Source organism: Schistocerca cancellata, chromosome 4 (assembly GCF_023864275.1).
Source record: "Schistocerca cancellata isolate TAMUIC-IGC-003103 chromosome 4, iqSchCanc2.1, whole genome shotgun sequence".
Taxonomy (NCBI): domain Eukaryota; kingdom Metazoa; phylum Arthropoda; class Insecta; order Orthoptera; family Acrididae; genus Schistocerca; species Schistocerca cancellata.
The window spans coordinates 77,961,804-77,982,073 of NC_064629.1; the positions used below are offsets into that span (position 1 = coordinate 77,961,804).

The 20,270-nt window shown below is 42.3% G+C and overlaps 1 pseudogene; it reads right to left on the bottom strand.

The window, feature by feature from the left end:
- Nucleotides 1-3,353: 3,353 nt before the first annotated feature.
- LOC126185800 (5S ribosomal RNA) lies at nt 3,354-3,471 on the bottom strand (annotated as a pseudogene).
- Between the last annotated feature and the right edge of the window lie 16,799 nt (nt 3,472-20,270).

Below are 20,270 nucleotides of genomic sequence, written 5' to 3' on the forward strand. Positions count from 1 at the left end.
GGATGCTGTTTACAATTGACAATCTGAAGTTCCTTTGGTCTTGGTACGTTAATCTTATTCTCACATATCTCTGATACTTGACAAAGTGTCTATACATTTATCTTCATGGCTATGTACAGGAATATGATAATCTTATTAGGCGCAGACTGAAACTTGACTAATGCAGACTGACTAACCGGAGGTCTGCACACTCGTTATAATACCTCGAGGGTTCAGGTATCACTGCCCGAGTGTGATCCGCGAGGAGAAAAGGTTCTACGTTAGCTGCGCTACATATTAATACGCGGATCGGCGGAAGCAGAATTTGGTCCGTCTTTATGGCAGCGCCATCTCGTAGTGCGGAGACGGACGACAGCTGCGCTTGCACTGTTGTGCTTAGCGGGGCGCGCTCTAGTGAGAAAGTTGTGTACACGCTGACTACGCGGAATTATGTACACAACAGAAGTCAAATAACATGAAATTTCCTATGAAATATCATATAAATTAAATATGATCAGTGATGAAAAAAATTAAGTTTGGGTGTTGCATTTGGTCGGGGCGGATGTCCCACGACACCCTTTCAGTTTCATCATTGATCCGTTCACTCAATTTTTTTTATTACAGAGGGAAGCTAACTCTTTTTTTTTTGTAATCTCATTGTGTTCATTATTGTTCATTGCATTTGTTTGGGGCGGCTGTCCCATAACACCCATTCAAGTTCATCGTTTGCTTCCCGAGCACGGGGTCCCGGGTTCGATTCCCGGCGGGGTCAGGGATTTTCACCTGCCTCGAGATGACTGGGTGTTTGTGCTGTCCTCATCATTTCATCATCATTCATGAAAGTGGCGAGATTGGACTGAGCACAGGTTGGGAATTTGTACGGGCGCTGATAACCGCGCAGTTGAGCGCCCCACAAACCAAAAATCATCATCATCAAGTTCATCGTTGATCCGTCCACTAAGTTTCTTTTTTTTAATTACAGAGAGCAATTAACCCTCTGACTGAACACGCTTTTATTTCTTTTTTTCTTGTTGATCTCATTTTGTTCGTTATTGGTCGTTGTATTTGTCCGGGGCGGACATCCCATGTTGCTCGTTCTACCTCATCGTTGATCGATTAACTCATTTTTTTATTACAGAGAGCAGCTAAGCCTCTGATCGAACACCCTGAGCTACCGTGCCGGCACCACTTGACCGCCAATAACTGTAATGTCCGGCACCAATTCGCAGATGCATCGATTACATAACAGACACATAAAATTTGTGGTCGTTGACATCTTCTCCTTTGGCACGCAATGCTGAACAGACTCAACAGACGTCAGCTAAAATCCAACACGCAGCTGAACGAGCAATAGCCGAGGCTGGTGGGGAAGAACGACGACTTGCAAACATTGTAAATAAATAAATGAACTCTAATAATGTTTTACTAGCGTCGAAGACATTTCGTAGGCTCGCAGCAGCTATCCTGACTTGATGCAGAGGTGTCTCCACTCAGTCCTTAGTATCTTTTTTCCCATTTTCTGACTTGCCAACAACAGCAAAAGCTTCAAAGAACATTTCTGCTAAACAGCTTGTGACCCTTTGTCCATCTCAGAGCACTTTCGAGAAGAGTTTTCGCTCAATGCAGCGAGCGCCTGACAGTGACCGTCGTCGGACTATGTGGCTGTCTCATGGGCCTGTGATCCACACGTTCCCCACACTGGTGCCGTTCTTTGACTGGCGAAATTTACCATGGTTGCAGTGCAGTTCCATAAGGTGACCCACAGCGAAATATCCTCTGAAGTTATTTATCATCAAATGTCACTCGTCAGAAACCAGACTCTCAGATTCAGCTTCTAAAGCTCAGTTTTCTTGTGAAATGTTACCCTCAACCTATCATGATCTTAGAAAAGGCACTACTATGGTTGTTCTGCTGGAGCTTAGTTTAATTATTCTACAGCTTTAACTGTTGAAAGATAATCACATTGTGAACTATTAATTGTTATATACTACGCTCATGTCGGAAATCCACATCCAGGATGGAGGTTTAGCAACATCGCTGATTAGTAACGCTCAAAGTGCCTTGCCCCACATAAGCAGTACATTTGTAGGGAATTAATTCTTACACAAAATCAGAATCGTCTTGCAAAGAAGTACTATGAACACATTTTTGGGATGTAAATTCGGAGACCAGGAAGACAGGAGGATATATACATGGTAGTCCGGCATTTCGAGCCATATGCTGAGACAAATAAGATCATGCCAGTAAAACAAACTAACGTTGCAGGAATGAACACTTGCCTGGACAAAAGAATTAACATTACCAACTGCAATAGCAAAGGAAGAGAGGTGGACTCATTATATGAAAGATGCAGTTTAAGCCTCGAATCAGAATCATTAGTGGATAAATTAATAAGTTTTTGATTATTGTCAAAGGTATTTTCAGAAAGAGGCGTTGGTGTTTGTATAACATAAATTTAGAAAGAAACCCGTACGAAAGATATGTATTCATGCTACAGGATCATCAAGATTATAAACGGTTTTGTATACCATCCAGAATGGCCTGCAATTACTTTACTTCGATATAGATCTCGTAAACCACATTCGAAAACTATGGTCCCACTGAGGGAAGCGTGGTTTGAGGAAAATACCCAGTGAAGTCAAAACATTTACCGAAGTACTAGCAGCAATCATCAGCCGTCACACTGTGGTGTGGAAAGTGACCAAATGGCGGTCCAGACTGTAACTTTGGCGCCAGATGACATGCCCAAAATCTGATGTGATTTCTCTTACCATGCTTGTAGTACAGTTAGAATTATGGTGAATTGATAGCCACCAGAGTTCTGGACATTGCCATGTGACACCTTGAACATCTTTTCTGTCAACAACGCAATTTATTCAACACAAAAGAAAAATACCTATGTGTTCGAGTCTTTCAATGTCATTACAAAGAAAGAGAAATTCACTTTTTAATTTCAGATAAAACAGGGCATGTACCAAATATTTTACTGTAAATTAATTTTAGCATATTACTTATTATTAGTAACAGCTGCTAGACATTTTTTTGTGATTAAACCTTTCATACTACAGACAAAAAGATGGAACAGCTATCGCGCAGATAAAATTGCCATACGATGTTAGATAGTCTGTCTCTGTAGCTTTGAGATATCTGTGATGCATCATGTATAGCACTAGCACACCATCTGCAGGCTACAAGTGACCCATCGGGACCATCCGACCGCCGTGTCATCCTCAGATAAGTATGCGGAAAGGAGGGACGTGTGGTCAGCACACCACTCACCCTGGCGTTATGATGGTTTTCCGTGACTGGATCCGCTACTATTCGGTCGAGTAGTAGCTCAATTGGCATCACGATGCTGAGTGCACCCCGAAGAATGGTAACAGCGCATGGCGTCCCGGATGGTCACCCATCCAACTGCCGGCCACGCCCGACAGCGCTTAACTTCGGTGATCTGACGGGAACTGGTGTATCCACTGCGGCAAGGCCGTTGCTGCATCATGTATAGACCATACAAAATCTGTTTACTCTCGACTGGAAATAGATACGAGTCTACCTTCATCTTTAAAGATAATTTCAATGTGTTAGGCACATTCTTACACAGAAATACGTGACTTGGAAGTGCAATACGTGCAAAATTGCAGCGACTTACATTTTTCAATGTGAACACTGTGAATGGATTGCTTAAATATGTAATATAATATGATTAGGGGTTCCCTCTCTCTCTCTCTCTCTCTCTCTCTCTCTCTATATATATATATATATATATATATATATATATATACTCCTCCCCCCCATGAACCATGGACCTTGCCGTTGGTGGGGAGGCTTGCGTGCCTCAGCGATACAGATGGCCGTACCGTAGGTGCAACCACAACGGAGGGGTATCTGTTGAGAGGCCAGACAAACATGTGGTTCCTGAAGAGGGGCAGCAGCCTTTTCAGTAGTTGTAGGGGCAACAGTCTGGATGATTGACTGATCTGGCCTTGTAACATTAACCAAAACGGCCTTGCTGTGCTGGTACTGCGAACGGCTGAAAGCAAGGGGAAACTACAGCCGTAATTTTTCCCGAGGACATGCAGCTCTACTGTATGATTAAATGATGATGGCGTCCTCTTGGGTAAAATATTCCGGAGGTAAAATAGTCCCCCATTCGGATCTCCGGGCGGGGACTACTCAAGAGGAGGTCGTTATCAGGAGAAAGAAAACTGGCGTTCTACGGATCGGAGCGTGGAATGTCAGATCACTTAATCGGGCAGGTAGGTTAGAAAATTTAAAAAGGGAGATGGATAGGTTAAAGTTAGATATAGTGGGAATTAGTGAAGTTCGGTGGCAGGAGGAACAAGACTTTTGGTCAGGTGATTACAGGGTTATAAATACAAAATCAAATAGGGGTCATGCAGGAGTAGGTTTAATAATGAATAAAAAAATAGGAATGCGGGTTAGCTACTACAAACAGCATAGTGAACGCATTATTGTGGCCAAGATAGACACAAAGCCCATGCCTACTACAGTAGTACAAGTTTATATGCCAACTAGCTCTGCAGATGATGAAGAAATAGATGAAATGTATGACGAGATAAAAGAAATTATTCAGGTAGTGAAGGGAGACGAAAATTTAATAGTGATGGGTGATTGGAATTCGTCAGTAGGAAAAGGGAGAGAAGGAAACATAGTAGGTGAATATGGATTGGGGGGAAGGAATGAAAGAGGAAGCCGCCTTGTAGAATTTTGCACAGAGCATAACTTAATCGTAGCTAACACTTGGTTTAAGAATCATGAAAGGAGGCTGTATACATGGAAGAAGCCTGGAGATACTGACAGGTTTCAGATAGATTATATAATGGTAAGACAGAGATTTAGGAACCAGGTTTTAAATTGTAAGACATTTCCAGGGGCAGATGTGGATTCTGACCACAATCTATTGGTTATGAACTGCAGATTGAAACTGAAGAAACTGCAAAAAGGTGGGAATTTAAGGAGATGGGACCTGGATAAACTGAAAGAACCAGAGGTTGTAGAGAGTTTCAGGAAGAGCATTAGGGAACAATTGACAGGAATGGGGGAAAGAAATACAGTAGAAGAAGAATGGGTAGCTCTGAGGGATGAAGTGGTGAAGGCAGCAGACGATCAAGTAGGTAAAAAGACGCGGGCTAATAGAAATCCTTGGGTAACAGAAGAAATATTGAATTTAATTGATGAAAGGAGAAAATATAAAAATGCAGTAAATGAAGCAGGCAAAAAGGAATATAAACGTCTCAAAAATGAAATCGACAGGAAGTGCAAAATGGCTAAGCAGGGATGGCTAGAGGACAAATGTAAAGATGTAGAGGCTTGTCTCACTAGGGGTAAGATAGATACTGCCTACAGGAAAATTAAAGAGACCTTTGGAGAGAAGAGAACCACTTGTATGAATATCAAGAGCTCAGATGGCAACCCAGTTCTAAGCAAAGAAGGGAAAGCAGAAAGGTGGAAGGAGTATATAGAGGGTTTATACAAGGGCGATGCACTTGAGGACAATATTATGGAAATGGAAGAGGATGTAGATGAAGATGAAATGGGAGATAAGATACTGCGTGAAGAGTTTGACAGAGCACTGAAAGACCTGAGTCAAAACAAGGCCCCGGGAGTAGACAACATTCCATTAGAACTACTGATGGCCTCAGGAGAGCCAGTCATGACAAAACTCTACCATCTGGTGAGCACGATGTATGAGACAGGCGAAATACCCTCAGACTTTAAGAAGAATATAATAATTCCAATCCCAAAGAAAGCAGGTGTTGACAGATGTGAAAGTTACCGAACTATCAGTTTAATAAGTCACAGCTGCAAAATACTAACGCGAATTCTTTACAGACGAATGGAAAAACTGGTAGAAGCCGACCTCGGGGAAGATCAGTTTGGATTCCGTAGAAATGTTGGAACACGTGAGGCAATACTGACCTTACGACTTATCTTGGAAGAAAGATTAAGAAAAGGCAAACCTACGTTTCTAGCATTTGTAGACTTAGAGAAAGCTTTTGACAATGTTGACTGGAATACTCTCTTTCAAATTCTGAAGGTGGCAGGGGTAAAATACAGGGAGCGAAAGGCTATTTACAATTTGTACAGAAACCAGATGGCAGTTATAAGAGTCGAGGGGCATGAAAGGGAAGCAGTGGTTGGGAAAGGAGTGAGACAGGGTTGTAGCCTCTCCCCGATGTTATTCAATCTGTATATTGAGCAAGCAGTAAAGGAAACAAAAGAAAAATTCGGAGTAGGTATTAAAATTCATGGAGAAGAAGTAAAAACTTTGAGGTTCGCCGATGACATTGTAATTCTGTCAGAGACAGCAAAGGACTTGGAAGAGCAGTTGAACGGAATGGACAGTGTCTTGAAAGGAGGATATAAGATGAACATCAACAAAAGCAAAACGAGGATAATGGAATGTAGTCAAATTAAGTCGGGTGATGCTGAGGGAATTAGATTAGGAAATGAGACACTTAAAGTAGTAAAGGAGTTTTGCTATTTAGGGAGTAAAATAACCGATGATGGTCGAAGTAGAGAGGATATAAAATGTAGACTGGCAATGGCAAGGAAAGCGTTTCTCAAGAAGAGAAATTTGTTAACATCGAATATAGATTTAGGTGTCAGGAAGTCGTTTCTGAAAGTATTTGTATGGAGTGTAGCCATGTATGGAAGTGAGACATGGACGATAACTAGTTTGGACAAGAAGAGAATAGAAGCTTTCGAAATGTGGTGCTACAGAAGAATGCTGAAGATAAGGTGGGTAGATCACGTAACTAATGAGGAGGTATTGAATAGGATTGGGGAGAAGAGAAGTTTGTGGCACAACTTGACTAGAAGAAGGGATCGGTTGGTAGGACATTTTCTGAGGCATCGAGGGATCACAAATTTAGCATTGGAGGGCAGCGTGGAGGGTAAAAATCGTAGAGGGAGACCAAGAGATGAATACACTAAGCAGATTCAGAAGGATGTAGGTTGCAGTAGGTACTGGGAGATGAAGAAGCTTGCACAGGATAGAGTAGCATGGAGAGCTGCATCAAACCAGTCTCAGGACTGAAGACCACAACAACAACATATATACTCCTGGAAATTGAAATAAGAACACCGTGAATTCATTGTCCCAGGAAGGGGAAACTTTATTGACACATTCCTGGGGTCAGATACATCACATGATCACACTGGCAGAACCACAGGCACATAGACACAGGCAACAGAGCATGCACAATGTCGGCACTAGTACAGTGTGTATCCACCTTTCGCAGCAATACAGGCTGCTATTCTCCCATGGAGACGATCGTAGAGATGCTGGATGTAGTCCTGTGGAACGGCTTGCCATGCCATTTCCACCTGGCGCCTCAGTTGGACCAGCGTTCGTGCTGGACGTGCAGACCGCGTGAGACGACGCTTCATCCAGTCCCAAACATGCTCAATGGGGGACAGATCCGGAGATCTTGCTGGCTAGGGTAGTTGACTTACACCTTCTAGAGCACGTTGGGTGGCACGGGATACATGCGGACGTGCATTGTCCTGTTGGAACAGCAAGTTCCCTTGCCGGTCTAGGAATGGTAGAACGATGGGTTCGATGACGGTTTGGATGTACCGTGCACTATTCAGTGTCCCCTCGACGATCACCAGTGGTGTACGGCCAGTGTAGGAGATCGCTCCCCACACCATGATGCCGGGTGTTGGCCCTGTGTGCCTCGGTCATATGCAGTCCTGATTGTGGCGCTCACCTGCACGGCGCCAAACACGCATACGACCATCATTGGCACCAAGGCAGAAGCGACTCTCATCGCTGAAGACGACACGTCTCCATTCGTCCCTCCATTCACGCCTGTCGCGACACCACTGGAGGCGGGCTGCACGATGTTGGGGCGTGAGCGGAAGACGGCCTAACGGTGTGCGGGACCGTAGCCCAGCTTCATGGAGACGGTTGCGAATGGTCCTCGCCGATACCCCAGGAACAACAGTGTCCCTAATTTGCTGGGAAGTGGCGGTGCGGTCCCCTACGGCACTGCGTAGGATCCTACGGTCTTGGCGTGCATCCGTGCGTCGCTGCGGTCCGGTCCCAGGTCGACGGGCACGTGCACCTTCCGCCGACCACTGGCGACAACATCGATGTACTGTGGAGACCTCACGCCCCACGTGTTGAGCAATTCGGCGGTACGTCCACCCGGCCTCCCGCATGCCCACTATACGCCCTCGCTCAAAGTCCGTCAACTGCACATACGGTTCACGTCCACGCTGTCGCGGTATGCTACCAGTGTTAAAGACTGCGATGGAGCTCCGTATGCCACGGCAAACTGGCTGACACTGACGGCGGCGGTGCACAAATGCTGCGCAGCTAGCGCCATTCGACGGCCAACACCGCGGTTCCTGGTGTGTCCGCTGTGCCGTGCGTGTGATCATTGCTTGTACAGCCCTCTCGCAGTGTCCGGAGCAAGTATGGTGGGTCTGACACACCGGTGTCAATGTGTTCTTTTTTCCATTTCCAGGAGTATATATATATATATATATATATATATATATATATATATGGTGATTCAGCTGGCCCTACTGATGTCTTTTGCAACCCGCAGTATTATAATTGGGCTTCAAAAACGACGGATAAGATTTTGAAACTCCGTGGCAGATTAAAACTGTGTGCCAGACTGAGACTTGAACATGGGACCTTTGCCTTTCACGGGCAAGTGCTCTTGCCCACGAAAGGCAAAGGTCCCGAGTTCGAGTCTCGGTCTGGCACACAGTTTTAATCTGCCAGGAAGTATCATATCAGCACACACTCCGCTGCAGGGTAAAAATCTCATTCTGGATAAGATTTTCATATTCTCTTGCGAACTATGTGCAAACTGTTAGTCCTGCAGAAAAAAATCGTCAGGAACATGTTGTAGGGTATTTAATGTGGTACTTCAATTTTGTACAGGGATTCTATTTCACTAGAGGCCGTAATTTTCGAGCTATTCATCAAAACACGTACGAAAGTGATCTTCATATGCATTCCCACCACCCAGACTCAGCTCACATAGGTCAGGATTTCCAGTATATTGTTCATGGTACTCCCTCCTACGAGTGTACAAAAATTTTCGACTACACGAATTTTTTCAGATATTCGACCTTCTTTGATCTTCACTGACTGGCCTTATTATGCCTCCGACTTAGTTGAGCAGTTAAAAATTGTAAAATTGACGTTTTTCGAAATTTCACCAAATAATTTCTTGAATTTTAACAGCATAAAACAAAAAATTACGTCGATGTATGTGTCAGGCCTTCTGACTACAGGACCACTGTGCTTGTAAGGGTTAAGTTTGGATCAAATTCTCAACGTAATTAGTTTTAGTGTAACGATTACAAAAATCGATTTTTCTTTCGTTACCCCCAAGGGCACGTTTAAATGAGCAATGTTAACCAAATATCCGACTATACTGCTGATAATCCTGACTGGTGAAGAATGAGTGAGAGGATGGAGGGCGTTTGAAGGTCACTTTTGTACGTTTTTCTTGAATAACTCGAAAACCATGGCAATAAGCGAAAACATATCGCAGCACAAAATTTAACTACATTAAATTTACTTCGAAAGGTCGTATTCATTTTTTCTGTAGGGCTAATAGTTTATGCTTAGCGAACGAGAGAATATGACAATTTCGCGCATGGTTTTCGAAGGCCAGATATAACATTGCGGGTTGCATAAAACAACATCGGTAGGGGCAAAAAGTCTAGTAAATGTGAGCTGTAAAATGCATATGTTTAAAGCTATGAGTAGTTCTTCATTCTCAATAATGTAAAACAGATCTGAAACTTCCTGGCAGATTAAAACTGTGTGCCAGACCGAGACTCGAACTCGGGACCTTTGCCTTTCCTCGGGCAAGTGCTCTACCAACTGAGCTACCCAAGCACAACTCACACCGCGTCCTCACAGCTTTACTTCTGCCAGTACCTCGTCTCCTACCTTCCAAACTTTACAGAAGCTCTCCTGCAAGGAAAGGCAAAGGTCCCGCGTTCGAGTCTCGGTCCGGCACACAGTTTTAATCTGCCAGGAAGTTTCATATCAGCGCGCACTCTGCTGTAGAGTGAAAATTTCATTCTTAAAACAGATCTCTTCTGCACCAAGCCCTTTGCTTTTTGTGTTCTGAGCGCTCGTGGTATGGACCAAAATAAGAAAAAAGATATCCAGTAAACATGGGCTCTAAAATGTGTATCTTAAAAGCTATGAGCACTTGTTCGTAATCACTACTGTAAACATATCTCCTCAGTAGTAGGGCAAAGCGGGCATCACCCCACTCTGCATTGTTGCCAGATTTATACAAGATGGCGGATCCAAGATGGCGATCATAGATATGGCAACATCGCAGTGACGTCATAGTGGGAAATCCAAATTTTGGCGGAAAATTGGTTTGCTCGACTAACCTAACACCCACATCCCCCTTCCCCCCACATCCACCCCCTTGAAGCTGCCACAGGATCTAAAAGAGAGAGAGATACAGCTTTGCAGATGACATGAAAATATTTAAACAATTACATGTTTTATTCTGAGGAATACCACCACACTTGAACAAGGACTCCAAAAAGATCACGGCACACTTGTGAAACCTGCCCTGGGCCACTTTGCGGGCTTTTGTGAGAAATACCCCTGTCTTTCAGCACAGGCTGCTTCAGCAGTTACTACGTCCAACTGAATACGTCCCTAAATAACCTTTCAAAAAAGATCGCTGCACAGTAGTTTGCTTCAATTTTGCCATTTATACCACCACACTCGAACATGGACTCTAAAAAAGGTCGCTGCAAATTTGTGAACCCTCCCACAGCCACATCACACGCTTTTGTGGGAAACTGATCCTCAAACCGATATCAGCTGCAAAATCAGATTTTACGTGCCAAAGTTATGATAGTTGGAAGTCGAAATAAATATCTCTACAAGTCTAAAAAGGACGCTCACCACTTTTCGAGTTTTAGCTGTTTGTTAGGACGTACTGGCAGGGAGAGAAAAATTTCCGAGTCCTACAGTTCCTGTGGTGTTCATTGCTTTTCTGAAATATTCATTGGGCTTAGTTTATATTTGCTGCTTCTGAAGTCAGGGACGTTATTTTTCACACTTCCCAAAGCACAAACTGGTGCCAAAGCACAGACAGCAAAATCAGAAACATTTAAAGCACTCTCCTACAGATGAGAAAAATAGCTGGAATTTTCGGTGTCCTACAGCTGCTGGTCTAGAGATGCTCTAAAGTCACAATGGTGGATGAGAGACAGCATCCCGCCAGGGGTGGATGGTTTGCTTGGACATGTCTCCAAAGACTCAAACAAAGAAGACGTCACGTTAGTCTCAGATGTCACAGAACTTTCCACAGATACCTTTCCCCCATCTTGTTCAAAGCAGTCTTTAGAGGCTCATATGCCCCACACAAAGGATGTCTTGTGAATGGTGCATTCTGATTGACTCTTACTGAATTTTACCTGCCAAACTGCTGGTGCTCCCGGTGTGAGAGAACTGTCTGCCATTGTTTTCTGCATACAGACAAATATTGAGACCTCAGTGGTAAAACTATTTTGTACAGATAGAAAAAAAAATACACCAGTCATATTGCACTGACAGTTATACCCTGTAAAAGTGGTCTACAGATCACGGAATACAGGAATTATCGCTGAAGACACACATCCTTACTTACACTGCTCTGCTACTGTCGTGGAAAGTTTGGATTTTTTAGCATGCAATCGCCAACTGGGCTATATCACCAGATACCATATAAATGCAGTAAACACAATTCGTATCCTGCACCAGACAAAAGCATCACTTCTGCGTCCTGCATACAGCTATTGGCCGCCTGACACTCGTACATAAGCCATGAAGACAGACAGATCCCAAAAACACACAAGCACATGCATTGTGTATAGTTCTCTCAGCGCTAGACTTTTCCCGCGTGGTTAGGCGGTCTGTACAAAGGCTGGGCTGGTTCATCTCGGCACAAAAGCGTTACTGTTTCTAGCCCTGACCTGCTTGCTTGCTTGCTGCCATGCTTTCTACAGCCATCTCCAGACTCTGGGATTACAAGAATATATGAATTTTCACATGGTTTTCCAGAATACCATACCATTTACGCGATAGTTCTCGACATCAACACATAGCAAAAAAATGGTTCAAATGGCTCTGAGCACTATGGGACTTAACTTGTAAGGTCATCAGTCCCCTAGAACTTAGAACTACTTAAACCTAACTAACCTAAGGACATCACACACATCCATGCCCGAGGCAGGATTCGAACCTGCGACCGTAGCGGCCACGCGGTGCCAGACTCTAGCGCCTTTAACCGCTTGGCCACACCGGCCGGCTCAACACATAGCAGTATGCGACTAATCGCTTGCACAGTGTAGTTCCGAAGATAAAGACTGGAAATTATATCTCTAGAAACCTGAAAGTTTAGTGAGGTGCAGCGAGATAGGACATGTTGCAAATCATTGAGTAAGTAGAAATTTATCCCATCTGTACTGATCTTTACATGAAAACTCGAAAAAATACAGGAAATTGGTTGTTCCACTCGTATTTTTTTTTAGCAAATACCGATGTCAATAATTTAATAAATTCCAAATCATTCTTCTACTTCACTAGGTATTTCTCATATCTAGACAACCAGAAAACATCTCTTCCAGCTGTTTTCACCATATAGATGCAAACAAAAAACACCACAACTGATGCCCTCTCAACCAAATGAAGACAGGAAATGTGTAGAAGCAGTCAACTGGACAATTGACAAATACATGCCCATATTCAATCTTCTCAAATTTGCATGGAGAACACAAGCGATCATGAAGGCTGCCCAACACATACTGAGTATTAGTTTGCTATTCAGCCATCTAGGTTGTGACACGGTTAGGTCAACAACATTCCTGTACCCCATCCGACCTCTCCATTCGGACGGCTGCTGCCGTAAGCCAGAAATGTCAATCATTCCAGCCACAAGCTACTGCCACAACGCGTGCTCCCACATCTAACACAGAATTGTCCTAGGAAACCAGCCACATATATTTTATTACCGTACTTACAATTAAATACTACCATTGCACTCTCAAATTGATGACATTCGACAATGAATGGCGTATCGAAAATACCCCCTCCCGACGGCTGTGGCTCTGTACTGTACCATTCTTATGACTGGGCATAATTTCCCGTGTAAAAATATCTTTCATTCCCCTTATGTATGTTACAGTTTTCCACATCAAATCCATACCTTCCTTATGACAGGACATAGCTATTTTCTTTGCACATGTCGGAACACACACATATTTTATAAGCCTGTTGATCACAGAGAATCTGTCACACATACCCTCCCAAGAATGATACTTCATCAATAACTGAATGCTGGTGACACCAAATAATACTGGGCGAAAATCCGGGATGAATGAATATGCATCATTTGTTTTTTTTCCTGCGAGCAGTACCACTGTGTCTTAAGAAGAGAGACGTACTCGTCTTACAAGCTACCAGATGTAAAAACATTACCGCAGTGAATATGTTGCAGTTATAAATGGTCTTGGCTCCGCTGGCGCCACAAGTATCGCTAACGATATCCATGTTAAAAACTGTTCAAGCTTTATAAATCCAGGTATGATATTGCTTCTGAATGAAGTGTGTTTTCCGCACAAATACCACGACACTGAATATAGATGGTAATCGTGGGATTTGTATTAACAGACCAAAAGTGCGGGTGCACGTCTCTGGCGCTGTAAGCTCGCAATAAAATCACAAAATTTAGAAAGTGATTCGGCTAAAGAATATGATATGAAGCCAGTATTTGGAACTCCCTCCCGCCACCGCTAGATATTTCTCCAGTATTGGTAACACATTCTATCTCGGTGCCATGTCAGAGGTTCTGCGATATATCCACTGGATTACAGGTGGGTGGTTGACTGAGAATGATCACATACAGTAGATGGTGTGCTAAGCGATGAATCATTTAAAAAATGCAACGCTCGATTGAGGTTGTAAGAAATGTACACCGGCTTTTCAGATCTATAGTGGTATGATTTCTTGTAGAAATGCTGTCTGTAGTTTGGAATCAAGACTTTCCATTCTACCACATACCTGCGTTGGATCCTATGGAAATGGCTTTTAATGATTACAGCCACTAGTGAACCATATTCGTGGCGCTCTCATATCTCGGAACCAGTCATCTTTTTCGAACCTATCTGCCACAGCGAAACTCCAAAGTGGTTTTCTAGGCAGCCCCCATGCATCATGTAACAGTTCCTCAGACTCAGCTCTGCCATGCCTGCAGCTTTATGCATATGATCGTTCCAATTTAAGTTGCAACTGAGCAGAAGTCGGAGTGTGCTGTATCTACTACCTTCTGCAACCCATGTAGAAACAGGTTGAGCTGAGTTAATGCGACAGGACTGTCTTTTTTATTTTTTTAATTTTTTTTTTACCACTCAGTGGAAATGAGAACATGTTGTCGTAGTTCCACCAACCGTGTATGCTGTGTAAGGTCAGCGCCAAACAAAGTTTTCTCCTGCAGCACAAGGTAGTAGTAGAAAAAGACAGTACTGGAACTAGAAGAAGGACGAGGATTCTGCTACCACATTGCGGTGCAGTGCGTAACCAAACTACATACAGGAACTATATTCTGAAGGAGATGTGTGCCCCTCAGGGTGCATTCACGTCTGTCACCCAAACATTCTCTCTATCATGTAGCGTCCAACAGAGAATAAAAGCTTAAACTATAAAAAGGGCACTAACGTTGTCCAGTAGAGAACTCAATAAGATATTACCACTACCCTGCCTACCAATATATTTTTCAAAAACAAATACTGTCAGCCTGGTGGCACCTAGCATATGTGATGACCCGCACGAAATATACAAGTATTGATCTACTCAGTGACTGAAGTCGCCTGCACAAACTGGTGTAAATTGTCATCACCTCTACGGTAGGAGGACCATATCCCACAGACTATCAGTCGCAAGAGAGGTTCCTTGTGTTGTTGTTCGATACATTGTTTTTCTGCTGTAATACATCCCAGCAGTGTATGGCACAGCTTTTGTTTTCTCCACCACGACTTCAAGGTCTGTGTCAGGTTCTAAACTGTCATTAACGTGTTTCGATCCATTCGCTCTGACTGAAAGCTGGACATCGCATGGTGTAAATTATACTGCTGCTTCCACAACACATACACAGGATGATTTTAAGTAAAAGACAGTCACAGCATATGAAAACTGGAAGCATTTTGCTGTGTTGTGGAGCGTTTCCAAACAGCTGTTTGAAGGTGATTGATGACCTCTACATTTTAACTCGTCTTCCACAGTGACAGGATAGTAGAAGACTTGATGTTCCGTTTTGTTTGATTCCTCATATTGCAGTCATACACACGATCAATGTTTCGGTGCTAGTCATCCTCAGAATGTATTGCCCCTCCATCAAGACTCTTTCTCCATCTCAAACAAGTGATGTCAGTCAATCATTATGTGATAATCAACAGCGAACCAGTGGATGGATAGGATGGAAAAGGCACCGTCTCTGTACCGTAACGATAAGCATCACAGTTGATAGTGAAATCAATTTTGGCAGTTTTACCGTTTTTCAACGTCTACGAGTGACGGCAGCATGCTTCTCCAATTTCCGTATCATCGCTAAAACCAACCCTCCTCTACTTTGTGAATACCATTACGAATGTAGATAGATTACCGTGCAGTACGTCCATTCATTGTTAATTCTCGAACATATACACCAAAGAATACCAGACAGCGACCTACATAATTCTAGCACTTTGATCATAGTGCGTAATTTACAGTTACTATTGCCTATCTTTCTCTATATGGTTGGGAGTCACGGAGCATTCTCGCATTCTTAGGATAAAGTTAGAGATTGAACGATCTCCTCGCATTGTGTTTGACCAACGCTCCCTGCAACACTGTCTCCGATTAAATTTGCAGCTGACCAGAAGTACGCTCTTCGAGTTTGTGATTGAGCTCATCCAAATGAGTAGCCTGTGCTTCAAAACTTTCTGTAAGATATTCATGATTTATAGAACATTTATCATTAAGTTTTTGAAATTGCTTGTGAGAGCCTCAGTACTGTTTTTAATTTCCTCAGCAAATCGAGTGGATTGTTCATCAAAATGTTTCCTAAGTGTTTTGTTGTTTTTTTTTGAGTTCCTGAGCAAAATGAGTGGGTTGTTCGTGAAAACGTTCATTATTGTGTTTTTGCATTTCACCTAAGAGCTGAAACAAACGATCAAACTGAGTTTGGTGCGACAAATTCATATTGTGTGTAGTCAAATGAAGATGTTGCATAACAATTCTGTCGGAACAATTATGTAAAGACTGGGTGTCGGATTCTGGCAAAGCTAGTGAATCTTCATTGTGTGCTATTACTATTCTCAGAAAGTAAAAGGTCAGCCTTACGACAAATATTAGTATCGGAATGTTGCGTTACGTCAGAATTAAGAGTGTCTACAATGTTAGCGCATTAACTATCCGGTTGCAAAGACAGAATATTGCATTATTACGTCAGAAATATGGTTAGTATTAGTAGCAACAAAATGATCAGCAAAGGTATTACTGCTGTCGGTTGCATTTTGCAAATCAGATTTTTGCGAATTCATTGTAGTGCTTGATTTGTTGAAAAACGTGCTACGCGGCATGATAACAGAGAAATATAAAAACAAATCATAGATGTAAAAGACAAGGAAGAGAACAATAATGTCAAAGCTGAAAGGAAAAACACAGTGTTAGGAAAATATGCTTTGGGTTAAATTACAATAATAATTAAAGTAAGACAGAACAGTATGCAATTTCTGACTTTCTCAAAATATTCCTACGTCGCCCGTACTGTACTACAAGGATACCGCCAAGTGAAAGTTCTCTTTAAATAACAAAAATATGACTGACGTACTGTTTCTGATGGTAAGATTTGAGCTGTAATAATGAATAAACTGTCATAATGAAACTTGTACTGTCGTAATGTGAAGGCCAAGCTGCACTGTAATAATAACACAGATCCACAAAAAAAATTCTTGTTGCCAGGGATATTTGAACGTATACTGGGTATATTTGGTATGCTGAATCTGAATCTGAAAACGTATTTCCCCAATTGGTTCTAGTTTCTTACATACAGGCTATCTCTGACGCGTAGCGTTTAATCGTTAAATTATCAGCAAATCGGTTCTGGATTCCCTAATTCTGTATGCCTATTCATTTTATATTTTGTGACTGTGTATGTACAAATGTAATTATCTTATATGTTACACGTTATAAAGGAGAAGGTGCGATTATGAGACATGGTAGTAATTTGAGACACCCTCTTGTGTCTCACAATTTCAAAGAGAGTCAGTTGGTCACACAGCTGCATTGAAGGACAGGGTCCCCGACCCCCATGTTTGTGCTCATAGCGGCAGTAGAGCGTGAAACGAGCGTGTGACATGACGTGATTAATGTAATAGCTGTTAAAAGTTTTTATTATCACTGTCTCGAGAAAAAGGTATGTCATGATTAGTTATTACATTATTGTTAGTTAAATGTAAGTTCATTTTGTAATATATATTGTCTTATTAGTTCCACCTTGTCGTATTTATAATAATATATTTTCGCAAATACAATTTTTATGTTATTTTATTCTTTTGATATGTAAACGTGAGTTCTCCGTGTAGAGGTTGTTTCAACACTCCTGGTGTGTTCTGCTATATTTGTGGAGAATACACTCTGTGAGAACAATGGAAGAACATCAATGACTTTGTGAAACAGGCCTACCTTGCGTATTTTGGGATTAACCTGGGAGACCAAGATAAGCATTGGGCACCTCATAAAATTTGCAAAAGCTGTGTCGAGTCTTTACGACTGTGTACTAATGGTCAACGAAGGGTTTAAACTTTGGTGCCAATGGTGTGGCGGGGCCAAAAAACCACCATAATGATGGTTATTTTTGCATTGTTGATGTAAAAGGTTTCAATGACGGACAGTTTTTCCACAATGACAGCAGCAACATTTTCGCAGGTAAATTCAGTAAGAGCCAATCAGAATGCACCATTCACAAGACGTCCTTTGTGTGGGGCATAGGAGCCTCTAGAGACTAGTCTGAACAAGATGGGGAAAGGTATCTATGGATAGTTCTGTGACATATTGAAACTTTGTTTGAGTGTTTGGAGACACGTCCAAGCAAACCATCCACCTCTGGCAGGATGCTGTCTCTCATCCGCCATTGTGGCTTTAGAGCATCTCTAGAGGAGAGATCTGTTTCACAGTACTGAAGATGAAGAAATGCTCATAGCTCTTAACATATGTATTTTACAGCTCGTGGTTACTAGAGTTTGTGCCCCTACGGTTTTCGTTTTATGTAATTCGCAGTGTTATATGAAGGGCTTATTTCAATTGTGGTACAAGTCCATTTGAGATGAGATACCGGAAATATTCACGTATATATACTTGAATATTTCTGGTATCTCAACTACAGATTTTTCAGCGCTCATTTAAAATCAAGGCTCTGTGTCTCAGAATGAAAAAAAATTGACTTGTACCACTATTGAAATAAGCCCTTCATATCTGGCCTTCGAAAGCCATGCGCGAAATTGTCATATTCTCACATTCGCTATGCATAAACTATTAGTCCCACAGAAAAAAATGAACAAGGAAATTTAATGTAGTTAAATTTTGTACTGCGATACGTTTTCGCGTATTGCCATGGTTTTCGAGTTATTCAAGAAAAACGTACAAAAGTGACCAAACGCCCTGCATCCTCGCACTCATTGTTCACCAGTCAGGATTACTAGCAGTATAGTCGGGTACTTCGTTAACTTTATTTATTTAAACGAGCCCTTGGGAGAAATGAAAGAAAAACGATTTTTGTAACCCTTACGCTAAAACTAATTGCGTTGAGAATTAGATCCAAACTTAACCCTTCGCAGTCCGAAGGCCTGACCCATACAACGATAAAATTCTTTATTTTATGCTGTTAAACTTCACGAAACTATTAGATGAAATTTACACAAACGTCAGTTTTACAATTTCTGAATGCTCGAATAAGCCGGTGGCATAATAAGGCCAGTGAGTGAAGACCAAAAAAGGTCGAATGTGGGAAAAAATTCTTGTTGTAGTTGCAAATTTTTGTACACTTGTCGGAGGGAGTACCATGAAGAACAAGTTGCAAATTCAGACCTGTGTGGGCTGAGTGTAGGAGGTGGGAATGCGTAACGTTTTACACTTACTCGAAATTGATCAGTCGTTATCTCAGCAGAAGAATGATTATAACTTTTCTAACAACAACCGTAATTTTCACTACAAACACAACCATGGTCATTCTAGTACGTTTTTCTATCGCAATATGGGTAATTATTTCGTTAATGGAAGACGTAACCGCGGGATTAGCCGAGCAGTCTAGGACACTGCAGTCATGGGCTCTGCGGCTGGTCCCGGCGGAGGTTCGAGTCTTCCCTCGGGAATGGGTGTATGTGTCTGTCCTTCGGATAATGTAGGTTATGTAGTGTGTAAGCTTAGGGACTGATGACCTTAGCAGTTAAGTCCAATATGATTTCACACATTTTTTTGAAGACGTAACAGAAATTTTGACAACAACTTCCAGAATTTTAGAGGTAATCAACAACGGTATTTTCAGCAGAACCACAGTTTTCCTAATAACTACCAACAGCAGTATCACAATTTTCAACAGTCTAGTCAGCAATATGCTAATTCAGGACTACGCCCAAATCAGCTTTTGCCAGAAGAGCTGTCACAGCGGCAATCATTTTCGCAAAATGATTCTAAAAATGGTTCAGATGGCTCTGAGCACTATGGGACTTAACATCTTAGGTCACCAGTCCCCTAGAACTTAGAACTACTTAAACCTAACTAACCTAAGGGCAACACACACATCCATGCCCGAGGCAGGATTCGAACCTGCGACCGTAGCAGTCGCGCGGTTCCAGACTGAAGCGCCTAGAACCGCTCGGCTACACCGGCCGGCACAAAATTATTCTGGCAATAATTTTGTATACAGCAACAGTTTCCATAACTACAGACAGTAGCCGTACCAGCATAACTGTTATGGCAATGCCCAGCATTTTCAAGGTCACAATGGGAATAAACAGGGAAATAGACATTTTAATCATAAGTACAGAAGTAAATGGTACTTTAATAACAACCAGTCTTTATGCTTAAATGAACCAGATTCGCATTTTCATCCGCGACAAGGCAATCAAAATCATTCCGAACTCCAGTGCACTGTTAAAATTATTGGAGTCGCATCTGCCAACTCACCGAACAGTATAGACGCTACGCAACAATGACTAGCGGACCAGATGTCAGACGATGCCGA